Below are 14,033 nucleotides of genomic sequence, written 5' to 3'. Positions count from 1 at the left end.
TCTTCTCTAGAACCACTATGGCCCAGTGGTCACAGAATTTGGCTCTGTCATTTTGAGGAGGCAGCGTCTCCGAGGTGATCCCCCTTTTTTTTTTTCTCTTTATCGTACCCTCTTTCTTTTTGAGTTTCATGCCAGGTTGCAGGATGAACTGGTGTCCTCTGTTTGGCTTCGATGTTTTTGAATGTGTTTTTTTCGTTTGGGTTTGGGAAAACTAAGAATGTATGATGTTGCTAATGTCGTAGTTCTGTACATGATTCTGTCCTCTAAGGTCCTACAGGTATGGGACCAAGTGCGTATGACGTCATTGGGGTATTGTTGGAAGTACAAAATGTTTCTACTTGTCTGGTATGGCGGGGAAGGTTAACATCTTAACGTGGAATGTCCGTGGTTTTGGCGATCCCACAAAGAAGGCGGAGGTTATGGATTTTGTCAGGGATCATTTTCCTGCTATAGTCTGTCTACAGGAAACCCACTTAGATGAGGAAAAAAATAATATACCTGAATAGATCATGGATTAGCTATAATTACCATTCTACTTTTTCATCTTACTCCAGGGGGGTCAGCCTATTGGTACATAGAGCCATACTGTTTGAACCCATTGCATCAAAAATAGACAGGGAGGAGAGGTTTCTCTGGGTCCGTTGTAAAATTCTGAACAAAGAGTTGTTACTAATAGGGGTATACATCCCTCCACCCTATAAAAACAGGGTCATAAAGATGGTGGCGGAGGCTATGATGGAGAATTCGAATGTACAGGTGCTATGTATGCGGGATTTCAATAACACTATTCACCCATATTGGGACAAATTTAACAATGAACCGTCTCTGGCGACACTGCCTATTTCAAGTTTTGGTGAGATGCTAAAAGATCTGGCACTGATGGATGTGTGGAGGGTTGGACACCCGGGGGTTCGCCAATTCTCCTGCTACTCTAAGTCACATGAAACCCTATCCAGAATTGACATGACACTGGGGTCTGCGGGAGTGTTTCCACTAGTGGAGTCGGTATCTTACCTACCTAGAGCCATCTCGGATCATTCGCCCATGGTGACCTGCCTCCGACTTCTCCCTGAGCCTGATCCGGCCATTGCCACCTGGTCCCTGAACCCTTTTGGCTGCAAATTATTGAGGCTGACCCTATTGCTTTTACCTTAAACCATTACTTTAGAGAAAATGTCCAGGAGGATATTTCTCAAAATATTATATGGGATGCCATGAAGGCCTGCTTAAGGGGGGCATTGATACAGGGGATTAGCAGATCTAAGACCCAGTCACATCAGTTTGGGATATTTCTTCGGGACAGGGTTCAGTCTACTGAACGTCAGTACATAGAATCGACAACCACACAGAATTTGTTGGAGTTTAAGGAGGCCCAGAAGTCATATGATATTCACCTCAGGAAAAAGGCCAAGAATAGGCGGATATTTTCACAGCACAAATTTTTTCAGGAGGGGGAAAAGGCAGGGCATAGCTAAGGCACAGCAGGTAAATCCCTTTGTTGGTGCGGTAAGAGACTCCACGGGATCTGTGGTCAATGAGTCGGAGAGGATTTTGCAGGTTTTTGCTGACTTTTACCAGCAAATATATACTTCCAAACTAAGCTTTAATGAGGACCAGATTGACTCGTATCTTGAGGGTATACCTGTTCCTAGGCTCTCTGAGATGAATCGGGTGTACCTGAATGGCCCACTGCAATTGGAGGAACTACAGCTGGCAGTGACTTCCATGTCTAATGGAAAGTCCCCAGGATCAGATGGCCTTCCCATAGAAATATACAAAAAATTCGGGGACATCCTATTGCCGCAGCTTCTGGATACGTTCCGAGGGGCGGCTGAGGCGGGCTGCCTTCCTCCATCAATGCAGGAGGCAATTGTGGTGGTTATACTTAAACCAGGTAAGGACCTCTTACTTCCTGATTCATATAGACCAATATCTCTTCTTACCAAAGATATCAAAATTATAGCCAAGGTATTGGCATCTAGATTGAACAAGGTGATTTCCTCTCTGATTCATTCTGACCAGTCTGGCTTTATGCCCTCTAGATCTACAACAGTTATCATCAGGCGCCTTCACCTCAATTTACAACTTCCAGTAGATAATCCGGGGGACAGGGTTATCTGTTTTCTAAACGCAGCCAAAGCATTCGATTCTATTGAATGGAATTTTCTGTGGGTGGTTCTTCGTAAGTTTGGGCTTGGTGAGGACTTTATCTCCTGGGTAAAATTATTATACGGCGGGCCCACTGCTAGAATTCGTGTTAATGGCAGGCTTACTCCAACATTTAATTTGGCTAGGGGCACTCGTCAGGGGTGTCCTCTCTCACCTCTTCTGTTTGGGATGGCTATAGAGCCCATGGCTGAGATTCTGCACTAACATCCAAATATAGCGGGTTTTAGAAGAGGGGATCGGGAGGAAAAAGTGGCTCTATATGCGGATGATACTCTCTTTTTTCTGCCAGATGCCTCGGTCTCATTACCATTGGCCATGGAGTTGATTCAGAAGTTTGACAGATATTCCAGGCTAACTATAAATTGGGGGAATTCTGTGTTAAGGGGGCTTTACACGCTACGATATCGTTAATGTTTTATCGTCGGGGTCACGTCGTTAGTGACGCACATCCGGCGTCATTAACGGTATCGCAGCGTGTAACACTTACCAGCGACCTTAAACATCCTCCAAAGTGGTTAAAATCGTTCTCCATGGAGAGGTCGTCCTAAAACCAAAAATTGTTAATGGTTGTTTATAGATGTTGTTCCTCGTTCCTTGCGGCAGCACACATCGCTGTGTGTGACACCGCAGGAGCAAGGAACATCACCTTACCTGCTTCCCGCCCGCAATGAGGAAGGAAGGAGGTGGGCGGGATGTTCGTCCCGCTCATCTCCGCCCCTCCGCTTTGATTGGCCGGCCGCTTAGTGACGTCGCGGTGACGTGAGCGTCCATGCTCAACATGTTGTGGTCTTGCCCTAGCTTGGAGGTGTTTTGGAGAGGCGTGACTTCAATCATTAATAAAGTGTATACCATAGATCTGAGCCTCACCCCCTTTGTATGTATCCTGGGTTATATCGAAGACCTGAAGATGGAGGAGGAGGGTAAAGTGGTGGTTGCCCGTATGTTATATATGGCAAGGAAATTAATAGCACAATTAATAGCACAATATTGGATCTCAGATCAAGTTCCAACCACATCAGAGTTTGTTAACAAGATCAATTGGATGGTAAACCTGGAGAAGGGAATATGTTTCAAACGGAATTGTATGACCAAATTTGAAAAGATCTAGGCCCCATGGATAGAATACTCCAGTCTGGCATCTAGGGAGTTATTTAGGTTCCGATTAGGCTTGTTTTAAACCATGGTATAAATAAATGAAATGTTGTATGGATGCGGGAATTGTAATTTCCTTCTATGGACTCATTGCTTGCTTTTGTCTAACTTTTGGCATACATGATTTTAAACGGGATGAGAATGTTGATGATCCTGGTCCTCTCGTATACCCTTGGACATTGTATTTTCTAAAGAGAACTACGACATCTATTCATCACACATGGTGAACAGTCAAATACGTGATTTTTTTTTTTCCCTTGGGGGGAAGGGAGGGATGGGGAATTTGGTTATGTTGACCCCGATTTTGTCTGATTTATGTATTGTATAAAACCTTTCATACAAACATTTTGGTTTAAAAAAAAAAACCTACCTGAACCTGATATTGCAATTTGCTTGAGTGGATGAACCATAACTCTACAGTTATAATCTGAGTGTCGAAGGGTCATATTTGAAAAGTTAATGTGTGAGGATTTCACTGTGTGATGTCCACCATGTGAAGAAGCAGTTGCAGGAAGAGTTTTTGCCTAAAAGCACATTATTTTATTAGCAAAGTAGTTGAACTGGTGTTAGGTTCCAGACTGCCTTAACTCTCTTGGGCATGGAGTTCACTAGAGCTTTACAGGAGCCAATGGAATCCTCTTCCATCCTCCATAACGACATCACAGAGCTGATGTATGTTAGAGACCTTGCACTCCTGCACCTTCCTTTAAAAGATGCCCCACAGATGCTCAATAGGGTTTAGGTCTGGAGACATGCTTAGCCAGACCAGCACCTTCTGTAGCAAAGCAGTGGTCATGTATGTGGTCGTTATCATGTTGAAATACTGCCCTGCGACCCAGTTTCCAAAGGAAGGGGGTCATGCTCTGCTTCGGTATGTCACAGTAGATGTTGGCATTCATGGTTCCATCAATGAACTGTAGCTCCTCATAAGCAACCACACTCATGCAACCCCAAACTATGACACTCACACCACCATGGCTGACTGAAGTCAAGACACACTTGTCTTTGTACTCCTAACCTGGTTGCTGCCACACACCTTTGACACCATCTAAATCAAAAAAGTTTATCTTGGTATCATTAGACCACAGAACATGGTTCCAGTAATCCATGTCCTTAGTCTGCTTGACTTTATCAAACTGTTTGCTGGATTTCTTGTCCATCATCTTTAAAGGAGGCTTCCTTCTGAGATTACAGCAATGCAGGCAAATTTGCTGCTGGCAGCACTCATGCATCTATTTTGAAAATAGAACCATTGGATATGATTCTGAGCATGTGCATTCAACTTCTTTAGTTGCCCATGATGAGACCTGTTCTGAGTGGAACCTGTCTTATTAAGCCACTGTATGGTCTTGGCCACCGTGCTGCAGCTCAATTTAAGGGTGTTGGCAATCTTCTTATAGTCTAGGCCATCTTCATGTAGTGCAACAATTCTTTTTATCAGATGCTCAGAGAATTCTTTGCCATAAGGTGCCATGTTGAACTTCCAGTGACCAGTATGAGAAAGTGTGAGTGATAACACCAAAAGTAACACACCTGCTCCGCATTCACACCTGCGACCTTGAAAAACTAATGAGTCACATGACACCAGAGCGGGAAAATGGCTAATTGGGCACAATTTGGACATTTTCACTTAGGGGTTGAGTTATTTAGAGGGCACAACAAATATTCACTGTTATACAACTTGGACACTGACCACCTTAAATTGTATCAAAGTGTCATATCTTCAGTATTAAAGGGAACCTGTCACCAGTTTTTTCACTATTAAACTAAAAGTATCATCTTCTGCAGCTCCTGGGCGGCATTCTATGAAGGTGCACCTTGTTCTCTAACTCCTCTTGCAGACCCCAAAAATAACTTTATAAAATCTGACCACCACGTATGTTAATTAATTAATTAATTAATGCTAATCTAGTCGGATGGGCGTCCTCTTTTTTGGCTCCTGTCCCCCTTCCTGCCCCTGTTTACCATCCTCCTTTCTTGATTGACGTAGATGATGCCTCCGCTCTTTCAAATCTCGCGCTTGTGCAGAGTCATGTCTACTCGCACAGGCGCAATTCGTTGTGCCATATAGTGGTCAGAGCAAAAAACATAGTTGCCCTCGCGGGCGCCGGTGAGCTATTTGCGCAGGCGCGAGATTATTATTATTTATTTATAGAGCACCATTAATTCCATGGTGCTGTACATGAGAAGGAGGTTACATACAAAATACATATACAAGTTAACAGTAGACAGACTAGTACAGAGGGAAGAGGGCCCTGCCCTTGCGGGCTTACATTCTATAGGATTATGGGGAGGAGACAGTGGGTGGGGTGTAGATTAGGCGGCAGCTCCGCACGGTGGTCGGGCGGAAGCTCCGCACGGTGGTCGGGCGGCAGTGAGTTCATTGTAGATTGTAGGCATTTCTGAACAGGTGGGTTTTCAGGTTCCATTTGAAGTTTGCAAGGGTAGGGGATAGTCTGATGTGTTGAGGCAGCGAGTTCCAGGAGACTGGGGATGCTTGTGGAGAAGTCTTGGAGTCGGTTGCGTGAGGAGCGAATGAGAGAGGAGGAGAGAAGGAGATCTTGGGAGGACCGGAGGTGACGTGTTGGAGTGTAGTGGGAGATTAGTTCAGAGATATAGGGAGGAGATAGATTATGCACAGCTTTGTAGGTCAGTGTTAGTAGTTTGAATTGGATACGGTGGAAGAGTGGGAGCCAGTGGAGGGACATGCAGAGAAGAGAAGCGGGGTGGTATTGAGGAGAGAGGTGGATCAGTCAGGCTGCAGAATTAAGGATGGACTGGAGAGGGGCAAGCGTGTTGGCAGGGAGGCCACAGAGGAGGATGTTACAGTAGTCGAGGCGGGAGATTATGACGGCATGCACTAGCATTTTTGTAGATTGCAAATTGAGGAAAGGGCGGATTCTGGAAATATTTTTGAGTTCAAGGCGGCAGGAAGTAGTGAGGGATTGGATGTGTGGTATGAAGGACAAGGCAGGGTCAAAGGTCACTCCGAGGCAGCAAACTTTGGGTACTGGCGAGAGCATGGTGTTATTTATTGTAATAGATAGATCAGGTGGAGAGTGTAGGTGAGATGGGGGAAAGATGATTAGTTCAGTTTTGGCCACATTGAGCTTTAGGAAGCGAGAGGAGAAGAAGGAGGATATAGCAGATAGACATTTCGGGATTTTGGACAGCAGAGATGTGACATCTGGGCCAGAGAGGTAGATCTGGGTGTCGTCGGCATATAGGTGGTATTGGAAGCCATGGGACTTTATGACTTGTCCCATGCCAAATGTGTAGATAGAAAAAAGTAAGGGTCCTAGGACAGAGCCTTGAGGAACGCCAACAGAAAGATGGCGGGATGAAGAGGTTGTGTGAGAGTGGAAGACACTGAAAGTGCGACTGGAAAGGTATGAAGAGATCCAAGAGAGGGCAAGATCTCTGACACCAAGGGAAGAGAGAGTGTGTAATAGGAGGGAGTGGTCAACGGTATCGAAGGCTGAGGACAGGTCTAGAAGTAGGAGTATGGAGAGGTTCTTGTTAGCTTTGGCAGTAAGTAAGTCATTCGTGATTTTGGTCAGAGCAGTTTCGGTAGAATGATGTGGACGGAAGCCGGACTGTAGGTTGTCAAACAGAGAGTTAGAGGAGAGGTGGGAGGAAAGTTCAGCATGGACATGCTGTTCCAGGAGTTTTGAGGCAAGTGTGAGTAGTGATATGGGGCGATAGCTGGTAGTAGAGGTTGGATCGAGGGAAGGTTTCTTTAGGATGGGTGTGACAGTTGCATTTTTAAAGGCAGAGGGGAAGGTACCAGTCATTAAAGATAGGTTGAAGAGATGTGTTAAGGCTGGAATAAGGATAGTGGTTAGGTTGGGGACGAGGTGGGATGGGATGGGGTCAAGTGCGCAGGTGGTGAGGTGCACTTTTGAGAGAAGACGTGCAAGCTCTCCTTTGGTGATGGTGGGGAGGAAGTTTATGGGGGGTGGGCAGTGGTCAGTTATATGAAGGGGTTGTGGTGGCTGAGCAGAGAAGACTTGCCTTATTTGGTCGATTTTTTCTTTGAAATAAGTGGCAAAGTCTTCTGCAGAAATGAGGGAAGTTGGAGGGGGCAGTGGTGGGCGAAGGAGGGAGTTGAAAGTATTGAATAACTGTTTGGGGTTGTGTGTTAGAGAGGATATGAGGTTTCTGAAGTAATCGTGTTTAGCGAAGGTGAGGACTGAACGAAATGTGTGAATTGCATTTTTGAATGTGGTGAAGTCTTCCTGGGAGTGTGTTTTCTTCCACTGCCGCTCTGCAGCCCTAGACACTTGTCGAAGTTTTTTAGTGAGGCTGTTGTGCCAGGGCTGTCTATTGATTTGTCTCACTCTGCCGTGCACAAGAGGGGTGATTGAATCAATAGCTGATGTGAGAGTGGTGTTGTAGAAAGTGGTGGCACTGTCTGTGTCATTATGGTCGGCGCTGTGCATGGCGTCACTGCATCATCCTTGTACCTGACTATAATCTCGTGCCTGCACAAATAGCTCACCGGCGCCTGCGAGGGCAACTAAGTTTTCTGCTCTGCCCGTGAAATGGCATAGCAAATTGCGCCTGCGCGAGCGGACATGACTCTGCACAGGCGCAAGATTCGAAAGAGCAACGGGGATGATGACGGAGGAGTCATCCACGTCAATCAAGAAAGGAGGACGGCGAACAATGGCAGGAAGGGGAGACAGGAGCTGAAAAAGAGGACGCCCATCTGACTAGATCAGGTAATTATCATACATGGTGGTCAGATTTTATAAAGTTATTTTTGGGGTCTGCAAGGGGAGTCAGGGAACAAGGTGCACCTTCATAGAATGCAGCCCAGGAGCTGCAGAAGGTGATTCTTTTAGTTTAATAGTGAAAAAACTGGTGACAGGTTCCCTTTAAGGGTTGTACTCACTTTTGTGATATACTGTATATAGCCATAATGCTAGATAATTTTAATTATTGCTTATCTTTGTATCTTTTTTCTTTAGTCTTTTTTCATTTCTTTGCCTGCGGTGGAGTATATACCATCTGTATAAGGGATGGACAACGTGGACCGGATATCCAGAAGTCCTGGAGGATTTGTAGTAATCTCTGTGTTCACTGTGAACTTTACTAGTGACTGCAATGAGCACAATTTCTAATCTGTGTTATCAATGGCCAGACACCACTGGTGCCACCTTGTGGATGTCTTATGGTATTAGTGTGGCTGTCTGACTAAGATTGCTATGGTGACATGAACTATGCTCCCTGCCCTTACTTTCGCCAGGACTTAAGATGAGTGCTGTGGCCCTGTGCTATTTTGGATTGTTTACTATAATTACAAGGAGCTCTATATTTAATTATGTATCTTTGCCTCCCTACCAAAGTACCAGACACCACTGATACTATGTGCAATTCTATATAAAATTACTGTGATTACATGAATTGTGCTTGTTGCCCATACTGCTGCCAGGACTTAAGATGGAGACCGCTGTTCAGCGCTGTCAGACTCCTGAGCATGCTCACTTCGATCCGGCCTCGGTGCTATGGCTTCTGGGTATGACGTCACCAGGAGGCTTTCCTGGAACCCGGAAGCCATATCGAGTGCCGGCTATCGGAGGGATACGCTCGCTCAGCTGAGTCCAGACACAGCGGTGATTATCACAGTGAGTCCCCACCCCTTGCCTCTATTTATACACCGCCGGCAAACTGCTGGCCACGGTCTCCTGTTGAAGCACATGCGAAACACGTGTCGGGACCGGGTCCACGTGTGAGGCTGACAGACTCCCTTTCTGGGTGCTATACATACCACAGGTAGGTCCTTCAGGTGCCATTTTACCCATCACTATATGACTTTTTTTTTTTTTTTTTCCTCTGAGATTATTCTGGTGGTGTAACATACTGGTGTATTCAGGCCCTGATCTGGACCTTATCCTGTTGGTTACTGTTTAATGTATGGACATTCCATCACTCCACTAGCCCAGGGGGTATACTATTGATATCTTTTGGTTACTTATATGCCCCCCCGGGATATAATAATACTACTTTCTTACCAGTTTTAGTTAAGGGGTAGTCTGTCTCCCTCCCTGGGACCTTTTTCTCGCTCTGTCTCATCTAATTGGATTTTAACTATGTATGTCTAACTACTAACTGTCATCACATGTGATTTTTTATATTTGCACTTTTTGTAATAATAAAAACTGTATACTTTTTCACAACTGTGGTACAGTAGTTTTACTTAAAAAAAGCCATGATAAATTGTTACGAGGGGGACCCGGGGAAGCGTGCCAAGATGGGGAATGGACAGCTTCCGCCGGTCAAGGTCCACTGTGCGGTGTAAGGGACCGCTGCTATGGTGGGTGAAGAGTGAGCGGGTTGCTGCTAGCGATCGTCTGGAATGTCACAGACGATCTATGTACACCGGTCTGCCCTAACCCGTGTGGGTTGTATGGCAGGGATCACACGGCTCGGTGTACCTGTTGCACGGGAAAGCACAGAGGTGCCCACGCACGTGTGCTTTCAATAACCAGGTGAGTCCAGTGGAGACTCGAGGAGCTCACCTGGGACAGGAACACGGCCTGTAGAAGGAGCTACTGCCGGAGCAGCAAGGCAGGGACACGGCCTGCAAACCAGGTGCTGCCTAAGCAGCAAGGGCCAAGCCCACAGAAGAAGATAATGCCTGAGCAGTGGCGTGGCAGCACGCTGCCAGACATCCAAACATAGAAGGACGGTCGCGCGCCGCCATGATGGCAGGAGGAGCTATTAAGGAGGTGTAGCTCCAGCCAAGGGCGGGCGCGAGGCGGAGATGACGGACTTGACCCAATCAGGATCCACGACATCCCAGCCTGGCCAGTCAGGATTCACCACGTCACCAGCCTTGTCATCAAGCCGTGTGACGTCAGTGGGCGAATCAGGATCCACCAAGCATAGCACATGCTCACCCTCCTGCCTCTGGGAAATGGAGGCGGGATCCTCGGTCTCACAATGTGTAGAGATAACGGGAGTCTCACTGCTTCCCTGAGCAGCAAATCTCTGCACATTGCGCAACCTCACAGACCTTCGAGGCTGCTGAGCAGGAGGAGCTGTGGCAGGCAAGGAATGGGAGACCGCCTCATTTCTTGCAACAGGAGTACCACTAGGTGTCACCCTTGTGCTGCCTCTCTGAGGAGGTTTCTCCTGCACTCTGCGCAGTCTGGCAGACCTTCGGCGCTGCGGAGCAGGAGCGCTCGTGGCAGGCAAGGAGACTGTCTCATTCCTTGCCACAGGAGAGCCACGAGGTGTAACATTACCCCCCCGTCTAGGCCCCCCCCCGCCCGTGCTCGAAGGCCGCTATCAAACCCGGGGCGTGGATATGATCCTCCAATTCCCAGGATCTATGCTCCGGACCACGGCCGACCCACTCCACGAGGTAGTACCTCCTGCCCCGTATAACTTTTGTCTCCACAAGCTTCGCCACCTCAGAGTCGTCGGGCGAGAGTCAGTTTGAGGCGTCAGGGACCCCGAGAACTTATTAAGTCGTACGGGTTTCAGGAGGGACACGTGAAAGGTGTTGGCTATAGCCCAGCGTGGAGGGAGCTGGAGTCGGTATGCCACCGGGTTCACCTGCTCTAGCACTTTAAACGGACCCAGGTACCTAGGGGCGAACTTGGCTGCCTGTACCCGTAGGTTAACATTCTTAGAGGACAGCCACACTAGGTCACCAGGGGCGAAGGATGGTGCAGGGCGGCGGCGCTCATCAGCCGTTGTCACCATCCGGTCTTTAGCCCTCTTAAGGGCCTCTTGGGTGTTATCCCAGATCTCCCGGGCCTTGGTCGCCCAATCCTCCACTCTAGGATCGGGTGACGTAATGGGCATCGGAACCGGGATTCTGGGATGTTGTCCGTTATTGAGCAGGAACGGAGTCTGACCAGAGGATTCATGGACCGAATTATTAATGGCAAATTCGGCCCAAGGAAGGAGGTTAGCCCAGTTGTCGTGGTGCGCGGAGATAAAATGGCGGAGGTAAGTTACCAAGGTCTGATTGGTCCTCTCTACCAGTCCATTGGTTTCGGGATGGTATGCGGAGGAGATGTTCAGCTCTATCTGCAGGAGCTTACAGAGCTCTCTCCAGAAGCGAGACGCGAACTGGGGACCCCGGTCGCTCACCACCTTGTCAGGCATGCCATGCAGCCTAAATACATGCCTAATGAATAAGGTGGCGAGAGCACGTGACGTCGGGAGTCGTGGGAGAGGCACCAAGTGGACCATTTTAGAGAAGTGATCCGTGATGACCCATACGACCTTGTGACCTGCTGACTTGGGCAGATCTCCCAGGAAGTCCATTCCCACCACTTCCCAGGGACGATCCGGCACTGGCAGTGGGTGAAGAAGACCTGCCGGTCTCTGCCGGGACGGCTTATTCCGTGCACACGACATACAGTCTCCCACATACTCCTGTATGTCCTGGGGTAGTCTCGGCCACCAATAGTGCCTAGTCACAAGGTCTCTGGTCCTTTTGACCCCAAAGTGACCCCCGACCTTGGAGGCATGGGCCCACGATAGCACCTCATTCCGTAGTTCAGGGGGAACGAGGGTCTTGCCAGGTGGCACCTGGTCCAAAGAAGTGGGAGTGACCATCCTCAAGCTGTCCGGGGGTAGTATAAGACGAGGCTCCTCCTCGTCCTCCTCCAACACAACCATACAACGTGACAAGGCATCGGCCCGTACGTTCTTCTCACCGGCCAGGTGGCGGATAATAAAGCGGAACCGGGAGAAGAACAAGGACCAACGGGCCTGCCTTGGGTTCAGCCGTTGTGCTGTCTGGAGGTATGTGAGATTTTTATGGTCGGAAAATACTTCAAATGGATGCTTCGCACCCTCCATGAGATGCCGCCATTCCTGGAATGCTAGTTTCATCGCCAGTAACTCCCTATCCCCTATGGAGTAGTTCCTCTCGGCCGGAGAAAAGGTCTTGGAGAAAAAGAAACAAGGATGCTTCCTTCCTCGTTCGTCTTTCTGGTACAGGACTGCACCAGCACCGACCGAAGAGGCGTCTACCTCTAGTAGAAAGGGTTTGGAGATGTCTGGACGATGAAGGATGGGAGCTCTGGAGAAGTAAGTTTTGAGAGTGTGAAATGCCTCTACCGTTTCCCGTGTCCATGCTTTGGGATTAGCGCCCTTGCGGGTAAGGGCAATGATGGGTGCTGCCACCGTCGAGAAGTTGGGAATGAACTGGCGATAATAATTGATAAACCCCAAGAATCGCTGGATCGCTTTCAGCGAGCGGGGCTCAGGCCATTTCATCACTGTCTCCAACTTCCCCGGATCCATTGCTAACCCCTGACTGGACACGATATACCCCAGGAACGGCAAGGATTCACGTTCAAAAACGCACTTTTCTAGCTTAGCATATAACGAATGAGTGCGGAGCCTCTTAAGTACTTGGATGACATCCCTCCGATGGGTGGCAAGATCGGGGGAGAAGATAAGGATATCATCCAGGTATGCAACCACGGAAAGATACAAATCCCGGAAAACATCATTCACAAAGTCTTGAAATACGGCGGGGGCATTGCAGAGTCCGAAGGGCATTACGAGATACTCGTAGTGACCGTCCCTGGTGTTGAAGGCGGTCTTCCACTCATCGCCCTCTCGGACTCGCACTAGATTATACGCCCCGCGTAGATCCAGCTTCGTAAAGATCTTTGCCCCGCGGAATCGATCAAATAACTCCGTAATGAGGGGCAAAGGGTATTTGTTTTTGATCGTGATTGCATTTAATCCCCTGTAATCGATACAGGGGCGTAGATCCCCTTCCTTCTTTTGCACGAAGAAGAACCCCGCACCGGCCGGTGAAATAGACTTGCGAATGAACCCTTTTGCCAGGCTGTCCTGAATACATTTGGACATAGCCTCCGTCTCTGGAGCAGAGAGGGGATACACTCTGCCCCTAGGGGGCTCGGAGCCTGGCTTCAGGTCTATTCGGCAATCGTATGGCCGGTGGGGAGGAAGGGTATCTGCGGCCCTCTTGGAGAAGACGTCCCTGTAGGCCTCATAAGGTGTCGGTAAACCTGGCTCCCCTGTATTCCCTGAGGACCCAACCGACCTAATGGTAGCGGGTGGTTCGGTAGTCACGAGGTGCTCCCTACAGGATCCTGCCCATGATGAGATCTCCCCTGTTGCCTAGTTGAGTATAGGAGCATGCTGTCTCAACCAGGGGAGGCCCAGTAGGATCTCATCCGTCCCCCCTGGAAGCACCAGGAAGGACACCTGCTCATGGTGTCCTGGTGGTACTTCCATCCTGAGAGGGATGGTGATCTGGGTGATGGGATCGACTAGTAGGGACCCGTTGACTACCCGAACCCTGAGTGGCTTGGGTAAGAGAACCAGGGGAACTGAGTATCGGGTTGCCAGGGAGGTCGAAATGAAATTGCCATCAGCGCCTGAGTCCAGGCAGGCCAGAGCAGAGAAGAGAGTAGTGCCAAACTGCAACTGGGCGCTGATAGTCAACCTAGAGGGAGAAGCAGCGTCTAGTAACCCCCCTCTGATGGAAACTAGACGCTGTCTTTTCCCGACGGTTTGGGACATCGGGTAGCTATGTGTCCCCTCTGCCCACAGGAAAAGCAGATGACACCAGACCGAGAACCTGGGGTAGAGGAGACCGCTTTGGACACCTCCATTGACTCCACGGAGTCGCCTACAGAGCTGGCTGGGAGACCTGTCTGGTGGAATACGGGAGCCAGACGCTTTTTAGGCCGTGAGGACGTGGG

The sequence above is a fragment of the Anomaloglossus baeobatrachus genome, chromosome 3 (genome assembly GCF_048569485.1).
Source record: "Anomaloglossus baeobatrachus isolate aAnoBae1 chromosome 3, aAnoBae1.hap1, whole genome shotgun sequence".
In the NCBI taxonomy this organism is placed as follows: Eukaryota; Metazoa; Chordata; class Amphibia; order Anura; family Aromobatidae; genus Anomaloglossus; species Anomaloglossus baeobatrachus.
This window is presented reverse-complemented; position numbering follows the sequence as displayed.